Genomic DNA, 25,234 nt, shown 5'->3' on the forward strand with positions numbered 1-25,234 from the left:
CACTCACAAACAGAATAAAACATATTCGAAACACTGGGGTTACATTTAGATAACTTTAAATTAAATAAATATTCCTATGGTTGGACCATAAACACGCTCTAAGACACATTATTAGATACATAAACAAATTAAATAAACACACATCGAAGGAATAGAACAAAAGGTAGGCCAGTAGCCTAATATCTCTGTGCTTTCTAAAACACAGTAAATATATAACCAAATTCTTCATGAATTGTATATATCGGATATAAACAAAGACATAGACGAATAAATATATTTACAAGCATGCTGTAACTGTGGAATACTTATGGCCTGACGCGATCGATAGTAATCGGCCAGTTTGATCTCCAATAACTCATGTACTATTCAGGTTACATGCCTGTAATTTATACCAATTTAGGTTTACAGTAATAGCTTTCTAAAAATACGTCGATCGACGAAATCGGATGAAGCGTTTAAATTTTGAAAATTCGTTGCTGGGTGTTACTTGTATAATTTACCGTCAGATACTAAACTTTAAACTAATAGAGATACTGAAAATCTGATTACACCATCAGAATCGTCTTGCAAATGATGGTAATGTACATGTTTCTTTTTGAGGTATCACGATTCATCTGGCAACTTTTAATTTCTATACGAACTGTGAAATGTCTGCCATTAAGGTTTCACAAAGTCCGCCATCTTGGCACTCCCGGCGTGTCTCGTTCATCAACATAGCGTCACCATGGAATTCCTAGCCACGCGGCTGGACCCCTCTTGCTTCGGCCAGCGTCTGACACCACGTGGTCGGCCTGCCGAGCGGTCCGCCCCCCCCCCCCCCCCCCAAGCGGGTAGCATTCATCTCACGCTAGGTGAGGAGAACCCTACGTCATAATGACGTAACGCTTCGTCATCGTGACGTAAATAACATAAATCGACTAAATGAGTACGTATATCGATCTTTGCAGTTGTACCGATAACGTCAAAGCTAAATGTAAATACATGTGTACAAACGAACTGGCAGGAGTTGTGTGATCTGCTCATCCCAGCTGAATGAATTGTTAAATGTAATCCAAACAATTTGCGATGTTATTGTGTATTTCATGCACTTAATTAATGTCTGAGCGAAGGAGCCATAACGAAATCAAAAAAAGCTTGTCATTCTTTTTAAATCCGATGAATTCGTGCATAAATCGTGTGGACAGAAAAGTGAAGTAATTAATAATTAAGCTGCAATCCAAAGAATGTGGGATGTTATTGTGTGTTTCGTGAACGTAACGAATATCTGAATGAAGGAATCATAACCATAACGAAAGTTAAAAAAGTGTCTAGTCATGTTTTCAATCCGATTAATATTGAATAAATCATGTGTATAAAAACGTGAAATAGGAAGAAATTAAAGTGTTTCGAATTTTTATAAAATCCAATGAATTGTACATAATTCATGTGGACAGAAACGTTAAACTGAGAAATTGAAGTGGTTCTGAAGATAATTCCGAATGTTGCTAAACACATTAAACCATCTACTTCCATTTAATTTTGCCTTCGTGTTGTACATCAACTAAGAAAGATAGTGAAATCTTTCAGAATATCTTCATGGATCTGCTCGAAAGTTCTCTCATCTCCGTTAGAGCCCATGTTCAGAACGACGTACACGCTAGCAACACCAGACAATAGGACAATGAAAGCACATAAACAAATAACAATGCAGATTCAAGACGCACACAACAGTCGATATATACAGAATGCACACAACAGTCGATAGGACAACTCGTGAAACTCATGATGACGCGGGTCTACGTCACTATGACGAAAAGCTCTCCTCATCAGCGGCCCGTGATGCCATTGCTTCCTCCGAACTTAAAGAGTATTTTCAGGGCGCGACGACTCCCCTTTACCTCACAGGATTCAGTATCACAAACCGGATTACACGTTAGTAAACGTAGACGAACTGCAGCTTCTCAGTACCCTTCCTCAATTGTAGCTTGTCATTTGCTTTATCTACTTATGCAACTGAGCAATTGTGGTCACACCAGTTCACTCTTCTATACATTGTTACAAGTATTTGTTTGACATAACTGATTCCATGTGTGACTCACTAATCGTGTCCGTTCACCGATACCACATTTTTACGTTCTCGAAGTGCACTTCGTTGAATTTTTCAAGATAAAGAGCTATTTACCAACCTCTGTGTCTTAGTCATATTTCGTCGAGACAGAAGTTAACTGTATATAGCGTAATTCAGCTGCTCCTACCACTGGGATTTATGCAACCCGCAATGCCTTCAAAAACCACCGATGAGATTTCAATGTTTTCTCGCTCGTTACTCGCAACCTGTTAGTCCTACAGAAAATAACGAACAGGATCTTCTCGTAGGAAATTTAATGTAGTTAAATTCTGTACTGGGATTCGCTTTCAAGAACATCGCATTTGAAGGTCACTTTTGTATGGTATTCTTCAATAGTTCGAAAACTATGGCGTCTAACGAATATATAGCCCAGGACAAAATTTGATTACGTTACATTTGATACAAAAGCGTCCTGTTCATTTTTTCTGTAGTGATTACGGATTGCATGTAGCAAGCGAGAGAATATGATAATCTCGCACATGATTTATGAAGACGTTCTGGGTTGCATAAGGCCCACGGTAGAGGCAGCTGAAACGCCCTGCATAAAAGGAATAGTAGAGGTCGTTAGAGATGAAAACATGTATATATCGGAATTCTTACCTACAGAATTTCCTGACAGATACCTGAATCATCTACGAAAAGGCACAGTTGGCAACTAAAGCTCTCCACTAAGTCCTCAGTCAACATGATGACTTTCCTAACTGGGGGCAAAGTGCAGGAAAGATCCCTGAGAGGATAAGGAATAAAAAAAGTCATATAACTGCGTAGGATTCCGAGGCCAGAGTCAGTCGACATAACAGACAGAGTCAGTCGCAAGCCTAAACACACAGACAGGTATCTGCACGCCCAATCCTACCACTACCCAGAGCAGAAGAACTCTGTCATCCGTTCTTTGACAATCCGTGCGCAGCGCCTTAAGTGATGCTCAAAACATAACACCTGAGCTTAAATTCTTACGCACAACGTTTCTAGCCAATGGCTACAGCCATAAGTCGACCCACACAGCCTTGTCGACGAATACAAGTAAGAAAGATATGCAAGAAATAGACAAACTGCAGTCAACAGTGCGCTTACATTATGTGAAAAATGTTACTGACCGAATAGTTAAACACCTTCGCCGCGTTGGGATGCAGCCTGTCTTCTATAGTGGTCGTAGGATCCAGGACGTGCTAGGCTCCACTAACGACAAGGTGGATGCATTACACACTGCAGGCGTTTACAAGGTGGAATGCGAATGTGGAGAGGCATACATCGGCGAGACTGGTAGGCCAATAGCAACGCGCATTCGGGAGCACGAGCGCTATATTCGTCTAGGGCAACACAACAAATCTGCAGTGGAAGAACATCAGCAAGACTGCGGAAAAGAAATGAAATTCAGGGAAGTCTGTGTGTTGGCCAAGCAGCCAGTTATGACGAAACGCAAAATCAGAGAGGTCATCGAAATACTGAAACACCCTAATAACATGAACAGGGAGGATGGACTCAGGCTTGCCCCATCTTGGCTACCAGCAATCAGAGCCCAATAGACCGCACTGTCAACACGAGGCAGGAGCGCTACCAGCGAGTAACTGCCGCCGCGCGGCCGACACCTACATCTACATACATACTCCGCAATCCACCATACGGTGCGTGGTGGAGGGTACCTCGGTCCACAACTAGCATCTTCTCTCCCTGTTCCACTCCCAAACAGAACGAGGGAAAAATGACTGCTTATATGCCTCTGTACGAGCCCTAATCTCTCTTATCTTATCGTTGTGGTCTTTCCACGAAATGTAAGTTGGCGGCAATAAAATTGTACTGCAGTCAGCCTCAAATGCTGGTTCTCTAAATTTCCTCAGTAGCGATTCACGAAAAGAACGCCTCCTTTCCTCTAGAGACTCCCACCCGAGTTCCCGAAGCATTTCCGTAACACTCGCTTGATGATCAAACCTACCACTAACAAATCTAGCAGCCCGCCTCTGAATTGCTTCTATGCCCTCCCTCAATCCGACCTGACAGGGATCAAAATCGCTCGAGCAGTACTCAAGAATAGGTCGTATTAGTGTTTTATAAGCGGTCTCCTTTACAGATGAACCACATCTTCCCAAAATTCTACCAATGAACCGAAGACGACAATCCGCCTTCCCCACAACTGCCATTACATGCTTGTCCCACTTCATATCGCTCTGCAACGTTACTCCCAAATATTTAATCGACGTGACTGTGTCAAGCGCTACACTACTAATGGAGTATTCAAACAATACAGGATTCTTTTTCCTATTTATCTGCATTAATTTACATTTATCTATATTTAGAGTTAGCTGCCATTCAGCAGTTGGTAAACAGCATCCAACTTCTCATTCGACAGTGACCACCAGTCATGGCACACAACACAAGAGCCAATAGACAACAGAGGGTACGTTCTCCCTCCACCGCAATAACCTTTTAAAATAAAGTTCCCTCCTCTTCTTCCTTAACTGACCAATGAAACTAACTACCTTTAAAATTATGACGTAATGTTATGCGAAATGAACAGTAACAACAAAATATAAAGGACACTGCAAAGCTAGAACGCACCATTAGACCCAGAAGAAGGCCTCTGCAACCGTGGCTGAAAACGTTGGTTTTTCTCCAGCAGCAGTAGTTTTTACATTATGGCGGTACCATACCCAGAAAACTTATATGTCAAAAAAAAGTCATGTTTACATATGGCGGGAAGGCATAGTGTTTATGCTGCTCAGTACTGATTAATTCATCATGCCTGTGTAGTACAAGACAATTCACGATATGCTGTGATGAGACCAACGTTTGACAAGGTGATCGACGTGGCCTCTATGGGCCTCTAAACATGCATGGATACAACGCAGACGCGATTGATATCCACGTTCAAATATGCCATCCTACAGCCTAATGGCGTCACAGGCAGTATGGAAGCATTGTTCCAGTGTCTGCACATCTGGCATGGGCTCGGTATACACGTTTCCTTTTATGTGTCCCCACAGGTAGGAATCTAAACGGTTGAGGTCAGGCGACTGGGCACGCCATGCGACTGATCCATCGGCCGGGATGGATGTTGTCAAGATGCCCCACAGATAAGAACAGAGTTGTGATCGAGCAGTAGCCACATTACTCTTCATATCACCAGAGGAACGTCTTCCAGCAGACAGTAGTGAAAGCAGGGTGGTCACCCTCGGGAAGTGCAGATATGCGTCACTTATGAGGCGTTGTGGAAGGATGACTGGTCTCACGAGGCGATTGCCAATAATTCCCGCCCACACACTGAAGCTGAATCAGTGCTGATGGTTCGCTTCCATCATACCATGAAGATTCTCCATTGCTCACAAGAGGCTGTTGTGAAGATTGAATATGAATAGGATGAATAACAGAAGTCCAAACACCATAGTGGCCATTGGAACGAACTGTTACGGGGCAGTTTTCCGGAACAGTCTCAAGACATACAAATTCAAACAAGCTAATGTTAGATCCGCATTCGACGTGAATAATTAAATTGCAATCAGAGAAATGATTTGAAAATTATATGTACAAGTGATCTTCAGTTTCATAATAAACTAAAACAGATTGGCATGCTAGTAGGAAATAGGGAAATGTTTTGGAGATACACTGGTCGACGGGGATGCTGAGTTAAGTGGCGAAACATTCAGGGACCCTGCTGCATCCTTCTGCGAAGTCTGGCGAAGGAAAGCGATCACTGCTGCAGCTAACCCTCATGCTTCCCTGGTGTAACGCCCCAAGGACAGAAAACCCCAATTAACAAACTTTGTGGAAACTTAAAGTAGGGAAGTGAGTCATCTTGACAGTGACGGCAACTATTGACGATAAAATCTACACTGGTAATGTTTTGATTAACGGCTATATTATTCAAATATTGAGAATAGTATACAAAAAGAGGAGATAAAAGGAAAGGATTGTCATAGATTCCTTATCAAACATCTATAGAATAAATTCAGAATCATATGAACGAAGGTTAAATCCAAGAAAGTAATTCAGTCAATGATATTTACCATGGAAGAGAGTTGTAGCCGCATCGAAAAGGAAATGCAATGCGACTGCAATGCAACTCGGATATGGAAATGTTCAGTTAGTTAGTTGCTCTTGAGTCGCTCTAGAGTACTTTTGCGATAGTTGTCTGGCCGCAAACGCCATTAGACTGTTTCAGTTTGGGAAGTTTGACAATTCGTGAGGTAGAGACTGAAGTACTGCTCAGTCATTCTACTGATGAAAGTTAATCTTTACCGTTCTCAACGCGACGGTATAGTAAGACGAGTGTTAGACTTCGATTGAGTGATATTGGTTTATCGGACGTAGCCTTCGTACTGATGAACAGTTACAAACCTTGAGAGCAATGGATCAATGACAGAAAAACAATTCGTAGTCTTGAGTAGGACACAATAAAACGTAGCCATGAAGAAAGACAAGTACTCCGGTTAGTCAAAAGTTGTCGCCAGCGTCACGATTACTGAACTGAAGTTAATCTTGAATGACATATCGGTGTGCGTCTGTTGTAGGGACAAACAGTTAATTACAGAAAGAACAATAAAATCTGAATCAAAAGGTAAATCTTATGTGTCGCCTAACTTATTGAACGGACAATACAATGTGTATTAATGCACGTTGATTGACTCTTTAAACATTTTAAGTGACTAAGTGAATGCATGAATAATGGATAATGAAGAGCCATTAGTTTAAACCAGTATTACGGCGTATTGAACAAACATTTACTCCAGCATAAGTTATCTCTGTAGTTACGTCGGACCGTTGTTAATAACTGGACGTAGCAACGGCATAGAAATGGAATAACAGACAGCAAATTCCACCCTCGCTATGTATGATGTGAGAAACGACCGTAATGATGAAATCAAGAATCAAAATTTTTTATTTCATCACGGAACTAACATGAAGGAAGACAAGTACGCCGATTAGTCAAAAGTTGTCGTCAGCGTCACGATTACTGACCTGAACAGAATTTAATCTTGAATGACATATCGATGTGCGTGTGTTGTAGGGACAAACAATTAATTTCAGAAAACCAATAAAATCTGAGTCAAAAGGTAAATCTTACCTGTCGGCTAAATCTTTAAACATTTTAAGTGACTAAGTGAGTACATGAGTAATGGACACTGAAGAGTGATTAGCTTAAACCAGTATTACGGCGTAAAAAAAAAAGAAAAAAACATTTGCTCCAACATGAGTTATCTCTGTCTAACATTCTGCGTGGTGTCTGTTTGTTCTAAGTCGTGTCTACCTACCACTATCGCGCAACGACGCTCTGAGCGTGTTTTTTAGGGAATTGACTAGTTTGGACCTGGGACCTGTTGCTGGTAAGGAGGCGCCAGACCACACATGACATGTAGAGTTCACAAGAGTTCAGTGAGACTAGCGATGACATAATCAAATACTTAATGATTTCAGCGTGAGCTCCACTGCGCTCCCTGTAAAAGAATCTTAATACTAACTAAATTTAGTGGAAGGGGTTCAAGGCTGTCCTATTTTTTAGTCAGCTGGTAAAGTAACGTCGAAAAAGCAGTTAAGTTTAACATTGGATGTTTATTCTACTCACCAAATATTGTTTATAAATTGTACTATTTATAAAAGTAAATATTTTAATACAGGATGATAAAAACCAACTGCGTTCAACAAAAATGTGAACGAGTATTCCCTGAATGGGTTCCCAAGTTCTATAATGGATCGAAGGATGACCTATCCCATATCACATCTATAATATAGGTTTAAATTAAGTTTCATAAAAGAGAAAACTATCAAAAATGGTCTACAGTGGCCCTCAGTTATCTTTAATTACTTATTTAACTTGTAAAATACAGTGGCGTCTCAGTAATTATATAACAGAAAAATCATCGCATTTCAGATTTCAACTTCAAGTAGCAAATGTGAATACCACGAAATTTAATTGACGATCGACACTAGTATTACGTAAAAAGGGGCTGTAACAGATGAGACTTCTGCAGTTATGAGTGAAGCCTTATGTGCTCTTATGCAGCATCGCGTGCGTTCATTACCTTGTCGGTGGTTAGGCAGCATCAGGAGCGGCTGGCAGCGGAGCTCCACACACCTCGCCATCTCGGCAGCCACTCTGTCGAACTTATCCTTACTACTGTTTACTGAAGTTGGTTTAAGGAAAAGGTATTTAGCTGTGTTTTCAACTGACCAATCAGCGTCTCAATGTTAACCTTAAGCTCCGCCTACAAAAATTCTGTCTATCCAGTGAGAAACGTTATACTTTTCATGGTGGGGCAATGTTTTTAATGTTTGCTACGTAACAGAGACGCGTATAATCTCACACTAAAACTTGCAGATGGTGTGGCCCTTTTGTGTTATCGTAAGATCTATACTGTTCTTCTGGAGGGCTCTATCTTTTAACATGGGCTGGAGGATGGACCTCTTGGCGGTCGGCCGGCGATGCGGGTGTCCCACTGTCCCGCTCTTATCGTAGGGCCTTCTAGCCTACATGGCTCTGCTCTCGGCTTCTGTTCTCGTTCCTCCCCTCGGAACTGCATCTGTTTCACAGTGGGAAGATATGACATGCATTTAGACGTTCTTGTTTTAGTCTGTGGTATTCCATTTGCTCACTCGTTGATCGCATTACTTTGGTTAATTTAATGTCAGGATTTATTTAGAGCTATGTGACACATTGCAGGATTTGCTGTCACGTCAGGGTTTTTCATGGAAAGTGTTGGATTTGCCTGACACCTTACATCTGGAGTTACGTCGGACCGTTGTTAATAACTGGACGTAGCAACGGCACAGCAACGGAATAATAGACAGCAAATTTTTATCCTCACTATGCATGATGTGAAAAACGACCGTAATGATGAAATCAAGAATCAAGATTTTATTTCATCACGGAACTAACCGGGCATAAAAATAAAAATAAACGATTGCAGTTTACCAGTTCGCACAAACTGAGAAGACTGTTGCGGACAGATAACAGAATGTTTTTAAACCACGCGAGGAGTTGTGCTCTTAAGAGAGTTACAGGTGCTGTTCCACGTCACACCGACGGGGACGAGCATCGTTACGAGTCGCGTCTCTTCCCGGCGAGTGAAGGAGGAGGGAAGGGACGTCACAGTGGAACACCCCAGTGCGTCGCCGTGCTGATAGAGAACAGTTACGACGTATTGTAGTGACTGTCCACAAGAATGTTTTACAAGACAGGGTGAGAAAGAATTCTTAGCGAGGGGCACTACTGTCCACCGAGTGTAGAAAACCAACTTTTGCGGTGGATGCTGGAGATTCATATATTACAAGTGGAAAGGAAACCTCGACCTAGGTCTTGGAAAAGCGTGAGACGCCGCCGAACGTGTAACTCGTACAAAATCATTGTGTACGGGCATAAAGACTCTCAACATTGGTTCATCCAAACTTTTTCTGGATAGACAGAGAAGACGACAATGCCGGAGGCAAGTTGCCTCGTTGGGCAAGGAGAGAGGCAGTAACAGCGATAAACGGTTTTTTTTTTTTTTTTTTTTTAGAGGAGAATAGTAGGATGGAGATCATTGATTGACCAAGTAACACTCAGCCCAGAGAAGGGGACACGAGCTCTCTAAGGAGAATTGTGGTCGGCCGGAGCTCGGAAGTGTCAAGCTCTAAGCCTATACTGAGAAACGCGGCAAAGCGAAGTTTCCATGTCTGATGCAGTGGCACGGAAATCACTTCATCTAATAACTTCGTCTTTACAACTTCAACTGCCAATCCGCCATCTTCGTCAGCTTCCGCCACCAGCTGATCTGATGCATTCTGCGGATTTAGAAAACATTCGGGCCATCCAGCACTTAGCTGCAGGTGTGGGCAGCTTGTGCCTCCAGTGGCTGATGTCACAATACTTCAGTCACCGACAGCTACACTATGGTGAGAGCAAGCCGCTTCCACGTGAGATGTGGCAAATTTTTGGTCATTTTACAGCATTACCATCTCAGAGCCTCACTCAGAAGTTTTGCCTTGTGAAGTCATGAACAGTTTGCCTCTAAAATCTACAACAGGTGTGAGATATTACGTTCTATAGTGCTACGTATTACCTTCAGTAATTTTATTCTATATTAACAACTTTTACGACAGTCATCGTGTACTTAAACGATTACTGTCAATTCCCCCACCCCCCCACCCTGCCCTCATCAAAAATTTATCAGAATTTCTTTGTCATAGGTCGCCGTTATGAAATATTCATTAAGAAGTTGTCACAGGTTGCCATTATTATGTATGAAACATGAAGTATTTAATGGTTCATTTTGCAGTAATTGTGAATTGACTAACATCTGACGAGCGAATAGACACAATGAATCAGGATATGGGTATCACTCCACTCCCCCCTACCCACAACTCTAAAGAAACCAGTGACAAAACTCTCCGTTGGTAGCAAGGTATGACGTCTCTGGCAAGACATTTGAAAAATCGGTGTAATATATGTGAAAAAAACCTGCATCTATATTATTATTATTATTTCATTTCTGTATGAACGATTGTCTATCATGTAGAGTCTGTGAAAAAGGAAATAATCATTTTTCATTTTTGTGTTCTTGCAATATTTATGTATCTACATTTTGCAAATAACGTCTGTGGTCGGCGAGTGTGGAAATCGAAGCAGCAAATAATAATCAAAAAATTGACAAAGATATTTATTAGCATACTGAATTGATTATAAATTGTGGAAGCTTAAATGTTACTCTCTCAGTCTTCTTGTAGCCGTTAAAGTTGTAAGATCCTGTGACGCTTGCTTGAACGCTTGGTTAGCGTTCTTTTGTTCTTCGTTCGAGAAAGACGCCGTCGGAGGCTGATGTATAAAAAAAGGTGTGTACTTTGAATTTATGTTGATTTTTGAATATAGAAACTGTTAAAAATACTTGTAATTTGAATTTACCGCTCCCGCGGTAAATTCAAATTATAACTGAATGAAAGCAGTTTTCCCGCAATTAAAATTGTTCCTTTCAGCTTCCCCTAGACCTTAGAGGAAAATTGTGGATTTTATTATGTCATTTGAGGTCGACATGGCAAGTGCTATTATAATCTCAGTGACGTAAATAATTTACGTAAATCAGAGTGGTAAAACTTTACTTGTGTGATATCAATGACTGCTGTGCTGAAACCCGTCCTGGCTAATAATAATATTAAAATCAAATTTCATTTTTTGTTTCATGCTCTCGTGTTAGTCGTGGCAATCAATAGTGTTCATACGTTAAAAAATCCACTGCAGCTTTAGCGAAAATAGCATACTGTAACTTCTGTACCTGTAAATAAGAGTAATTTTCAGTGCATTTCAGAGATGAAAATAGAGATGGACATGTTTAATTTCATAATTAGTTACAGTAATGGTACCGTGTTCCATTTCTAACAAGCCAGATCAGGGTTATATGAAAATAGTTTGCAAATTAAAGATCACACGTTCACAACAAGAAATTTTTTAGTGTTGGGAATATTCTCACATAATAGGCCGAGGCGCACAAAGTTAAAGTTTTTCTACTACAGAAACTAATAGTGAGAATCACATGTTATCTTTTGTGCTCGCAACAATAAGCAATATACAGTTAATTAATATGTTATGCAACATAAACTGCATATAAAATTAAAAAGTGCTCGGTGGGGAGACGCGACAAAGGTCTCCAAGCATTCTAAGTGATACGGATAGTGGCAGTTGTGGAGAATGTTCCACGCGGTCTTCTAGCTTAAACCATGCTGGCGGGTCACCTGACTGTTTACTTACACCAGAGTCATATTCTACAGAGTTCAACGCCTGTTCCTCCAAAGACTACGTACGTACCGGTCACAGCCGCCTTTCTTGGGTACCCATTCCTGAACCTGTCTTACACAGACGATGAAACACAGTTCCAAACAGTATATGGTACAGTTGCTGTCGACCGGGGATACTTTTCACGGTAGAGTCACCCTGCCGTCCGCCCATTGTTTCGTTTGGTATACCGGGCCATCGTCTCTCAGTGCCGCACTGCACACACACATCCAAAATAAAAACGTGTCGGCAACAGCAGGGATACGGATGGCTCCTATGGTACCGACATTACAGATGTGTGAGCGCGCCGTCATCAGAGACAATATTACCGTCCTCTTGAGTGCGGAGCTAAAAAGCTAGTACGAACAGATAATTCCTACTTGGCTGGTGTGTTTTCATGTCACGTGTGTGAGTTATTACCTTATTACCTTCAATGTGCAGGTTCAGTATAATGTAGGTTTCAATAATTGAAAAGTAGATGGTCAAAATATTTTATCTCCACCTTCAAGGGGGTGTGCCTCACTTACAACTCATTTCCAGCCTTACATCCATATGAACGTTCTTGCTCCTTATCCCCACAGGGATCGTTTCTTGCAGTTTTTGTCCCTTTAGCAAAATCACCATGTGTAACACGAACAACGGTTCTGCTACGCTCCCTGTGCTACATCAGTTAGTATTTCAGTGTCATCATCATCGATGCCGATATCTATTTTATTATCGACGTCCAAAAATGGATGACCAATAATAATCGACCTGGAAACATCGATATTTAAAATATGGATGTTAAATGATGAATATATAGAATAGCATCTTTATGCTATTCTATATAGTCATCATTTAACATCCATGTTTTGAATATCGATGTTTCCAGGTCGATTATTATTGTTCTTTAACAACACAGAAATACGTCTAATCAATAAATACAAACATTAAAAACTATCATTACATATTCTTCCATAACTATTCGTCGAGCGCCGGCCGGAGTGGCCGAGCGGTTCTAGGCGCTACAGTGTGGAACCGCGCGACCGCTACGGTCGCAGGTTCTAATCCTGCGTCGGGCATGGATGTGTGTGATGTTCTTAGGTTGGTTAGGTTTAAGTAGTTCTAAGTTCTAGGGGACTGATGACCTCAGAAATTAAGTCCCAAAGTGCTCACAGCCATTTGAACCATTTATTCGTCGAGCGTTATGCATTGTTATCAGCTGTTGGTAGTTCCTATTATGATCCGGGTACATACTGATTCTTACTGTTCACTCCACATTTATCGTAACACAGAATTCTCTTTCATTTTTGTAGTGCGTTTTGTAACAACATAAGTGCTAAAAAACGTTACATCAAAAATAGTTTATATCGCTCGTCGGCGAATATGACGATCCTACACTAGCTTATAATTTCGTAGGCATCTTTAATCTTAATTGCGTGTAAAGAAAAGGCGGCTGACAGTGTTTATTATTCGTATTAATTCTCTTTCAAAGTAACAAACGAAAAGAGTAGATTTATTCGAGAACTGTCAGGACACAAACATTTGAAAAACTTTAGTTGTGGCTGTATTGGTTATATTTGCGTAAGTATTTACATTTTCGTGAATAAAATGTAATCACACGTATCATAAAAGGAAAATGTACAAAATAATTGGAAGTATCATTTTTAGCAGTTAAAATTGATTCCAAAGAATAGAGGCACACAATATTTGACACCACGAAAGCATGCATTGAATGAACGCTGAAAGACATCAGTCTACAATTAGCTACAACAGCCAATGTTACTACCGTAGTTCGTTCAAAAATAATACTCCCCACTTCCCTTCCCCTCTTCTACCTCCACACCTTAACCATGTTTACCAAGTCTCAGAATTTTTGGTGTTATTGTGAGGCATTTTCGCATAAAAGATCCGTTTAAATAACGAAAACATCATTGCCATTGGTTAAGAAGCGGTAGGGAATCACAATATCGGCATAACTATGTTCAAGACAAGGAAATTTTAGAATCAGTCTTGTTGGAATATTTGAATTTTTTCTCATGCTTGGGTTGTGTCCCACTCACTGGAGAAGCAGCATAATCCAATCTGTCCCTGAGATAAAATTTTCAGATAGTGTACTGATGTGATTTGAAAGTTACTTGAGAAACAACAGGAACGTGTTGTATATGAAAAACTGACGTCTTGGTAGCATACACTCACAGGAGTGCTCCAGGGGTCAGCCCTGTGCTAGTTATTCTTCTTCCTCTATGTAAATGATATTTTGTCGGTTGTTTCATCTTGTAAACATTTTTGCTATGCCGATGACATCTTGCTTTAGTGTGTAAAGACATGACGTTAACGGTATTGCCACTGAACCGGTGAATGATGATCTGTCTCCAGCATCTTGTAGTTCAGAAAAGTTGAACTTACACTAAACGCGATGGAATTAATTAGTTCTAAATTCCACAGAGAGTTACCTCATATTATTCTCGACAGCATCTCAATAAAAGACTTGCATTTGCCTCTAAGCTCTCCAGAAGTTTAGGCTTCAAATGGCTCTGAGCACTATGGGACTTAACATCTGTGGTCATCAGTCCCCTAGAACTTAGAACTAATTAAACCTAACTAACCTAAGGATATCACAGACATCCATGCCCGAGGCAGGATTCGAACCTGCTACCGCAGCGGTCACGCGGTTCCAAACTGAAGCGCTTAGAACCGCACGGCCAGACCGGCCGGCTCCAGAAGTTTAGTAACGTATTTCCACAGAGTGTGAAACTGAATCTGAGTGAGCCACTACAAACACGGTGCAGGTCAACATGTCACAAGTAGCACAAACTCGGTATGGTCAGAAGATAAACCATGAATTCTTGTGTGCGTTAATTCTGCAACATTCGCCTATTTGAACACGTCAGTAAAGATGTTCGCGGCTGCACATACTACCATACTCAGTGTCTACTTCATCAACTCCTTAGTGCTCATGCACCTCAGTACCACATAAATAAACTGTGGGAATTTTTCCAAAATATTGTGAACCTCGACACTGTTCGCTGATTAGTTTCTTCAAAAATCGACCTTTTGTAAAATTTTAAGAGACGTTTAATGTTAAAAATATAAAGCTCTTGGTTTGAAATTGAATGCAGCTGATCATAAAAACAGATGGTGAAAGTTTCCGTGAAGTAAAGTTAGAAAGTTCTATTTCTGTAATTAAGTTCAATTTATCATAAAAAATATAGTACAATTTTTAATGAAGTTATCTATTTTTCAAATTATTAAGAAAAAATCAATTTCCGTACCTAAATTTTGTTAAACGACTTAGATAAATTAATCTTTGTTATTTAGCTACAAAGCCAAGAGGTCGGCACTACAGAATGCTCGGAAATTTGCGTTACAAGCTTCTAGGACTTGTAGAGTGGAGAGAGTATTTATGGTGGAGGTAGAGCTAACGGAAGAGGTGCTAGTTGGCGTTATCACGAACGTTTTCCACAACGCAGCACGCCATGGGGCAAACTTTTAGCCCGAGTTATGCAGCGACTCCGAGAAACAGGTCCCTTTAACGTTAATACACAGGACTGCGGTGCTCCATGGCAATACTGCACGCCCGAATTTGAAAATGTACTGCGTCGCGTTGAACAGAATCGGTCCACAAGTATTCGAACAGTTATGTGTGCAATGAGTGTTAGTCACCACTATCGTCTGGGACTTTCTGCGTGAGCAACAATTACATCCGTACCACTTACAAAGGGTACACGCTATGCGTCCAGCCGATTTTTTTGTACATTTGTCGTAAGATCTTATGGGACCAAACTGCTTAGGTCATCAGTCCCAAAGCTTACACACTACTTAATCTAACTTAAACTAACTTGGACAACACACACACCCATGCTCGAGGGAGGACTCGAACCTCCGACGTGGGGAGCCGAGCGGACCGTGACAAGACGCCTCGGACCGTGCGGCTACTCCGCGCTGCCAGCCGATTTTCCACAACGCGTTGCGTACTACACATGGTTCCTGCACCGCTACATCGACTGACCCTAGTTTCCACGTCGAGTTGTGTTCGCAGAAGAATATTAAGTTCACTAGGGATTGTGTTGGGCTTTCACGAAACAGCCGTATCTGAGCAGGCGAAAAACCTCGTGCCACGCACGTTCAGGGACTTCAGCACCGGTTTGGTATTAATGCGTGGTCCGGTATTTTGGACGTCATTTGACTGGGCCAGATCTCCTCCACTCAAGCTAACTGGTCCTCCATACTTGATCTTTCTACAAAACATATTGGACCTCTTCTCGGAAGCTGAATGTCCATCAGGAAATGTGCTTTCAGCATAACGGTGCACCATCTCGGAGACATCTCAAGAGACGATACGGTGATGTGTGTAGCAACATTGGTAGTCACCACATCAGGCCGCTTTTGTGAAGTATCAGTACTGTTCTGTACCTACATTACTACATTACATAGTAATACAAACAAATGTGCTTCAGTAACAAGTGGATCTTTTGTTATGTGTCCTTTCGAAATGTTACCTAGTAATTGTACTGTGTCACGCCTATTTCAGTTCCTCAAGCAGAAGTCATTGAGTTAAACATCAGAAATGAAACCGTCTTGGAACGGAAACGGTACGTTTCCGGACATGGGTTCCTATTCAAAATATTATGTACTCACTCTACTAGTCCTAGAAGTTTGTAAAGGGAGTTCCCCAACTCACTGTTTGTTCATTTACGTAATAATGAAACTGTACCAAGTTTTAAAAAAGGTCGTAATATTGTAATTTTAAAAAAGGAACAGAAATTAAAACGGAGGCAGTGCAGAGGTCCAGATGTATCCTCAGTTTCCGTTTGAAAAATTCTAGAGTTCAAAATTTAAGTCAGCAGGCTAAGAAATTTATAGAACATAAAGTGCAGATTGAGTTAGAGAAAACTTGGGTTCGTTGTTAGTCTTCAGTTAACAACGGGATAAATAATTTCGTGGTCGTAAAGGATGTTGACTGGACGCTGTTGCCATAGCTGGACGCGATTTTGGAGCAGGTGCTTCGTTCACAATCCGCACCGAGTATATACAAAGAACGAAATGTGTGCACATCACTTGTATCTTGTGAAACTGTGTAAAAATTAACTTAACTGGATAAGAATTTATCTGGAAAGCCCATGTTTCGTACTCCGTGTTCTGTTTTGCGTACCGGCCGCTATATTACAGAAAACCGCGTGGTATGTGTCCGAGACTATTCTTCATTTTAAGACGAGCAGTTAACCATGCGCAATTAGAAACAAAGAACAGAAACCGTCTTTGAACTGTGTCGAGTTCTGAGTGTGATAAGAAAAGCTTTTAATGATTTTCAAAATTGATAAATTTAGACATATTATACCGATCAAGTAAACGGCAGTAGGCCTTTATTTACCGCCGTAGTTCCTGACTCCTTTGCTCTGTTCTTAATCAGTTAGAACGTTTTATTTCATTTTGTTGACTGAAGACCAGGGACAGCATATTCTCCATCGCTTTCTGGCCGTTTGTAAAATAGCTTTTATGCCCTTGTATTTTTAACGAACTAATGTTAATTACCTTATTTTTACCATTATTATACCTTATACTTTGTGTTATATTTTTTCAAAGATGTAGACACTTGAGGATGCATTTGAATCATCGCGGATCTCGTTGTGTATGACCCAGTAATAAAGGAACTACTAACAACTAATGTGACTACCAAAAATTTTTTAGTAGATTTCAACAGGTTTTTAGAAAAAATTGAAATTTCTCTACCTTGTAAAAGACTGTGGTATCCTAAAATTGCATAAGACTACCAAAAACTAAGTACGTTCAAAAATTACAGAACAAACAAAATACTTTTTACCGCCTTCCTACAGCGCCTGGGTTGTGGCCATCGCCTCTGTGACTCGCTATGCTGCACTTTTGCAGCACAGTTCAGTGCTCTGTTTCATTTCAGAAAAAGCTGAAGCACTTTCTCCAGTATCATCACTTTTCCCGAAAAGAAGACATGTGTGATTAGTTTCTCTCTGTGAAACAGTAAAGCAAATGTTTCCATCTTGTCCGAGTTACACTTCTTTTTGATTTCGTTTCTCTGTCAGTTTCGCCACTTACCTTCTCCCCCCCCCCCCCCCTCTTCCATACTAATATTCTATAACGTTCCACTGTCTGTCTTCTCCACAGCCATCTGTCACGTTCATTGTTGGCATTGTGTGGAACAGGGAAAAAAGATTTGGCCCTTCAGGTTGAACTAGAAATGGTGTCCTTTGAACTAGACAGGTTGAAGGCAGAAAGAGACAATGGGAGCTGGGAACAGGTAACAAGTCTAGTCATAAGGAGTAAACCTCAGAAATCACTTTTCAGATTCCAGAGAGCAATCAGTTTGATTTGTTACCTGAAGTAGAAGAGCCTCAAACAGTTTTTGAGCAAAGTAGGGTGCAGCAGACTCGTAGCAACAATTGTAATGCTAGATCGGGAGTAAAGTCAAGCAGAAAGAAAAGAGGCCTGCTGTTAGGTAGCAGTCACGGGAGAGGTGTAGGCCAGTTGCTACAGGATAGGCTAGGAGTCGAGTACCAGGGCACAAGCACTGTGAAACATAGTGCTAAGCTTTGCCAGGTTAGAGAAAACCTAGGGGTCTTGTGCAAAGATTTGATGGCGAGGGCCACGTTCTTATAGTAGGAGGAGCAGGAAACAGCCTGGCCAGCAATTCGGACTATAGTATTAGGTGTCACCTGGATGTAATAGGTGCAGCAACAGCTCACACTCGTGTGGGATTTGTGGATGTTTTGCAGCGCCATGACCAGCCCTGGGTTAATACGGCTGTCAACCGTGTAAACAGAGAGCTTGGGGGGGGGGGGGGGGTTACTGGTGGCAGAAACTAAATCTCATATCTGTGCAGTGCTTGTTGATGCAATTGGGAGGTGGGGTTACGCTAATCATGGCCTGCATCTGATTAGGAGGGGGAATGATAGATTAGTTGATCTTCTGGCAGAAAATGTGAGGGGGGGCCACAGGCACACAAGACAAAATGCCTGTGATTACTGGAGTCAGAGGGACACATTTTTTAGGTTAGTCAGGTTACAGACAGAGAGTATTGAAAGAGATTAAAACAGAACAGTGCTATAATGTCTGTAGCAGTATCCAAAGAAATACAATTTGCGTGTTTCATCAGAACATTAGAGGACTGAAAAATAAGATAAATGAGCTTCTTGTATGCCTAGAAAATGGGGTAAATTCTTAAGGTATGGATGTTTTGTGTATCTCTGAACGCCATGTAACAGCAGGGGTGGAGAAGTTAATTTAAGGGATTACAGTGTATCTCTGAACGCCATGTAACAGCAGGGGTGGAGAAGTTAATTTAAGGGATTACAGATTAGCATCTTATTCATATAGAGGCAACATGGAAAAGGGAGGAGTTGCTACTCATATAAAAACTGGACACAAAGTCAAAAATATTGAAACAAACTTTTTCTGTAAATCAGATCCTTGTAAGAGGAAGAGGGAAATATATGGACAGGCCAGAATAAGTCAGGATCCAACGTTACTTGCTTACTACAAAAGATACTGTAATATTTTAAGGAAAGTCATTAAGAAGTCGAGAAGCTTATGTGTTCTGACAGAAATTAATAATGCGGATAATAAGATTAAAACTATATGGAATATTGTCAAACGGGAGACAGGGCAGCCTGACAGTGCACAGCATGCCATAGCAAAAAGCTAAATGATGATGTTGTGAGTGATAATTCACAAGTTGCGAGTATTTTTAACAATCACTTTCTGAATGTAGCAGCAAAAATAGGGTTAAAGGGTTCAGCTGAAGAAGCAAAAAAATATGTTAAAATGTCATTCCCCAGAACTTTAGGCCTTTAGAAATAGCAGCAACATCCCCCACTGAAATTAAGGGAATTATAAATATACTGAAAAACAAGATTTCATGTGGTGTTGATGGAGTCTCTAACAGAATTTTGAACTGTTGTTCTAATTTAATAAGTGGAGTCCTTAGCGATATATCTAATGCTTCGCTGGCACAGGGAATTTTTCAGACAGATTGAAATATGCAGTTACCAAACCTCTTCATAAGAAAGGGGACGAGAGTGACTTAAATAATTATAGACCAATCTCATTGTTGACTTCATTTTCTAAAATATTCGAAAAAGTTATGTAGTCAAGAGTAGTCTCACATTTAAGTGAAAATAATTTACTCAGCATGTCACAGTTTGGATTCTGGAAGGGTTACTCGACTGAGAACGCTATCTACACATTTACCCATCAAATAATTTAAGCCCTAAATATCGCCAGTTGGTATTTTTTGTGATCTCTCCAAGGCATTTGACTGTGTGGATCATGTCACACTCTTAGAAAAACTCAGGTTTTATGGAATTGAAGGCTATACACACTACTGGTTTGAATCATACTTAATGAACAGAAAGCAAAAAGTTGTGCTGAATACCATAAATAATGTTGGGAGGGTGGAAAATTCTAGTGCATGGGGAGCTATCACAAAGGGAGTCCCACAGGGTTCTATTTTAGGTCCTCTGCTATTCCTTATTCATGTGAATGACCTCCCACTTAACGTTCAGCAGGCGGAACTAGTACTTTTTGCGGATGACACGAGTGTTATAATAAATCCCAATCCAGAAAAAAAACAGCTGAAGATATTGTTAAGCATGTCTTTCAAAGAATTATTAAGTGGTTCTCAGAAAATGGACTCTCCCTTAATTTTGAAAAAAAAACTCACTATATCCAGTTCTGTACATCGAATAGAGTCATACTGACAATTGATGTAGCATATGAAGGGGGCTCAGTTAACAGGGTAGATTTCTCCAAATTTTTGGGTGTTCACATTGATGACAACCTGAACTGGAAGAAGCATACTACTAAGCTTCTCAAACAACTAAGTTCAGCTTCTTTCGCTCTTCGTATAATCGCTAGTCTTGGTAATAGACAGATCAGCCTCCTGACGTACTTCGCATATTTACACTCAATAATGTCTTATGGAATAGTTTGCTGGGGTAACTCACCACTTAGACATAAAGTACTGAGTGCATGAAAGAGAGCAGTGAGAATAATTAGTGGTGTTCACCCAAGGGCGTCATGTAGGCACCTTTTCAAGGAGTTAGGTATTTTTAACTGCACCATCAGAGTACATATATTCGCTAATGAAATTCGTTATAAATAATCCACCTCAATTCGCGAAGAACAGTGATGTTCATACGTACAACACTAGAGAGAAAAATGACCTTTCCAATCCGTTACTGAAGCTGTCAGGTGCTCAAAAAGGAGTACATTATTCAGCAAGAAAAATCTTTGATCATTTGCCCAACAACATAAAGTGTCTGAAGTGTCTGGCAGATAGCAGATCAAGTTTTAAATCTAGCTTAAAATCATTTCTTTTGGACAACTCCTACTCCATTGACGAGTTTCTGTTTCAGAAAAGGTAATAAAAGGATTGTACCTCTAAATATAGTTGCATGTGTAGAACTAATAATTTCAGTAACATTAATATTATCACTATTCATGTGTGTATATATATCTTGTAGTCTGACCTGTTCCACGTCATATCGATAAAATACTCGGGAAAATGATCTACGGAACATGACATAACTAAAACTGAACTAAAACTAATTGCCCTTCGTTTGAATCTACTTCCCTGCAATTTGTCTTTATTTTTTTACTTTTTATGAACGAATTTTTTTTCTACTCTATGTCTATTAGAACATGTACAAAGCATTAAATAGCTGGGAAGCAGGACAGGAAGGCGACTGGAAGAGCACCGAAACGGCAATGGCAAAAGATGCATTTCTTAAGAAAAGGAGAGTTTTATGCAGCGATATACACAAATATTTGAAGAAAACTAATAAAATGTTTTGTACTGGGTGTCCTTCCGTGTGGGCTGTAACGTGGACAATCAGGAAGGAAGACAGAGAAACGCTGGTGGCTTTAGAGATGTAGACATAGCGGCGAATCGAAAGAATAAGTTGGATAGATAGAGTGAAAAATGAGGAGATACTGAGAAGAGCTCGAGAGCGAGGACGGTTACTAAATGTAATAAAAAGAAAGAAAGGATCTGGCTCGGACATACATTAAGAAAGAACGAGGGATCTATAAAAACAGTCTTAAACGGGATTATGGCAAGGAAGAGGAGGCGAGGGAGGAAGATATTTAAGCTCCTGGATGATGTAATAGACGGCGGAACGTGCAGCAACGTTAAGAAGGAAGTAATGGGTCGCAGGAAATGGTGGCACGAAGCACCTACTAATACAGCAGAAAACTGTTAATAACTATATCACTGTCTGCATCATTTAAGTCATTATTAGTTACAAGTGTCGGATTCCACATAAATTGTAACACTTATTATAACATGCATGTCGTACTGCATGTAAAATGAAATGTGTAAATATCTTGTTCGATGTGAGAGAGCATCTCTCATCTCGCCCGGTTACATGAATAAATAAATACAAATAAAATGCAATGAATAGTATATCATCAATTGTGTCGATATGATTTAATTCATTAGCGTACTCTACGGACTATAAGACGCACTTTTTTCTTCGAAAAATTGGCTCCAAAATTAATGTGCGTCATATACTGTAAATTAACATAAAAAGTCCAGTGTAAGATTTCAAATTCCCGCCAGTCTTAAATAGGCCTTACATTCGATGCCGCGGGAAACCTACCTCTATCTAGCAACATTGGATTCAACTGGCAGCAACAGTGCAGCGATGAGTCGAACATGAGTTGCTAGGATTCACAAACTTGGTAATACAGTCTCACTCCCGCCCCGCTATCACAAACCCAGAACACTGTCTAGCCTATGATGCGTCATTGCAGTCTACGGTGCCAGTGAACTTGGACTGAAAGTGATTTTTGTTGTCGGTAACAGCACAATATTTTTGTTAGTAGCTAGTTTCGTAATGGAAAAAATAAAAGGTTTTCAGGTGATCTGGGTTATAAATTGGAAGTAATAGCATACGCAGAAGAACACGGAAACAGAGCAACTGAGCGGTATTTCGGCCCTCCACCAACGGAAAAAACCATTCGCGACTGGCGGGCTAGTAAAGAAGAACTGAAAAAAATGAGGGAGATTAAGTGCTTAAATGGAGGACTGGATGCAGAATGGCCAACACTAGATGACGTGTTGAAGTGGCAATGAAATTAATACAAAAATGATTCAAATACGTGCGCTACAGTGAAACTTAACAGACTTTAAGGGTGGAGTTGGTAAGTGCTACAGGTTTACGAAGCGTCAAGGGCTTAGCATGCGAACCAAAACCAAAATATCTCAGAAAATGCCACAAGAGTATGAAAAGAAAATGTTACCGTTCCATCGCTTCATTATTCAACATCTAAAAAAAGTCAGTGTGAAACTAAGCCTAATAGCGAATATTGACGAAACTCTATCGACAGTTGTGCCGAGTAACAGAACTTTTGCCATGAAAGGTGCTAAAACTGTAACTATAAAAACAGGAGACTAAATGCACTACACTGTTGTCCTCTCATGCAGTGCTGACGATACTAAACTTAATCCAATGATCATTTTCAAGCGCAAAGCAGTTGCAAAGCCTTCTGAAATACCGCTAAGTTGTTGCTCACGTATACGACAAGGGTCAGATGGACGAGGCTGACATGAAATTATGGATTAACAGAGTATGGGAGAGAAGGAAAGGCGATTTACTGAAGGACGAGTTCTCTTCTTGTGCTCGATCAGTTTAGTAGCGGGAAACTGAAACCGAAATACACGGCTTGCTGTTATTCCGGGAGAACTTATTTCACATTTGCAACCTCTTGATGTCTCGATAAACAAATTAATTAAAGTGTGTATGAGAGAGGAATGAAACAAATGAATGAAACCCTGGATGAATTAATGTCCAAGGGAACTTTAAAACGACCTACAATCAAAAATGTGTGTCAGTGGATAAAACAGTCGTTGTCTAGCGTGAGGGAAGACATAAGAAAGTGCAGGTGACGATTTTCAGGGACTTTAAAGGTCAGCTTGGTTTTATAATCTAAGGTTTTTGAATTTTAGATTGGCTTTGCAGTCTTATAGCAAAAAATTTCTTAAAAAATGGTTCAACTGGCTCTGAGCACTAAGGGACTTAACATCTATGGTCATCAGTCCCCTAGAACTTAGAACTACTTAAACCCAACTAAACTAAGGACATCACACAACACCCAGTCATCACGAGGCAGAGAAAATCCCTGACCCCGCCGGGAATCGAACCCGGGAACCCGGGCGCGGGAAGCGAGATCGCTACCGCACGACCACGAGCTGCGGACAATTTCTTAAAAGAACTTACTTAAAAATTAAGGTGCATTTTATAGTCCTAGCATCCTACAGTCCGTAAAATACAGCACGTAAATTGCAAGTCTAGGGTGCTGTACGTTTTTACTAGTTGTAGCGCAAGGAAGAACTCGCCTGCGAGCGAGATTGAAGCCCTTAGTCCTCGAGCGATTCTCCGTGGTGAGCAAATTTCCTTGCCGTGTTAACGTAATAAAGGTTGTCGGAAGCTAATTCAGTTTCAACAACGCAAATTGTTAGTTCACATTTCGTCTTCAAACTGGTGTAAAGGACTCAAGGATATATTTGGTTAATGAAAAAGTTGTAAAACAGTTTATTTCTTACAGCGACTGATTTACTGTTGTGGCAACAGATTACATCCATAGAATTTCCGGAACGATGTTTTCTGGATGTTTCAACGGCCGAATCTGCGCTCACGGTCAGTTACTCCTTGGGAAACATTATTGTCGCATTTCCTATTTATGAAATCCTACACTGCCGGAAAGATAATTCAAATCTCATCGCAGAACTATACTTGCACCTGTACAGACTCTGCAGATCATATTATGACAAGTAACGCAAATTTTCAGATTATAGGCGACCTAGGAAATTTTAATGAAGTCACTGCTGAACTACGATATCTTCTGATCCCAGCACAGGAAGTTCTAGGAAGTTTTGATATCTGTTGGCTTTTTCACAAGCAGATCATTATTCACGACCTCGATACACCTTAACTAAAGGATGAAGAATAACTTAAATAATAAACTAAACTCTAAATAAACTCTAATTGAGATAATAATAAACTTCTACAAAAATGATAAGATTTATTAGAAATATTTTATTTTATATGGATGAGAATAAAACTTCTTGATGAGTTTGCCTCAACAAGTCAATCTCTATTGAAAATGTAGAAAAGAGTAACTTCAGGTTGACTTTTAAGATTGAGAGGCAGGCAGGGCAGAAGTAAACGTTTGATGACAGTCATCACATGCGCGCAATAGCGTTTATAGTGGTGAACTACATTCGGAACGGTGGGGCAGGGGCGCGTTTACGCGCAGGCTGTCTCGCATCACAAAAATTTGAACTAAAACAAATCCTTGTTGTAACACTGTTATGGAGGTCCACCTGTGATCGGAATGGACGCAGATGTAATTTTTTTTTTTTTTTTGGTACTTTCGGC

The sequence above is a fragment of the Schistocerca americana genome, chromosome 7 (assembly GCF_021461395.2).
Source record: "Schistocerca americana isolate TAMUIC-IGC-003095 chromosome 7, iqSchAmer2.1, whole genome shotgun sequence".
Classification (NCBI taxonomy): Eukaryota; Metazoa; Arthropoda; class Insecta; order Orthoptera; family Acrididae; genus Schistocerca; species Schistocerca americana.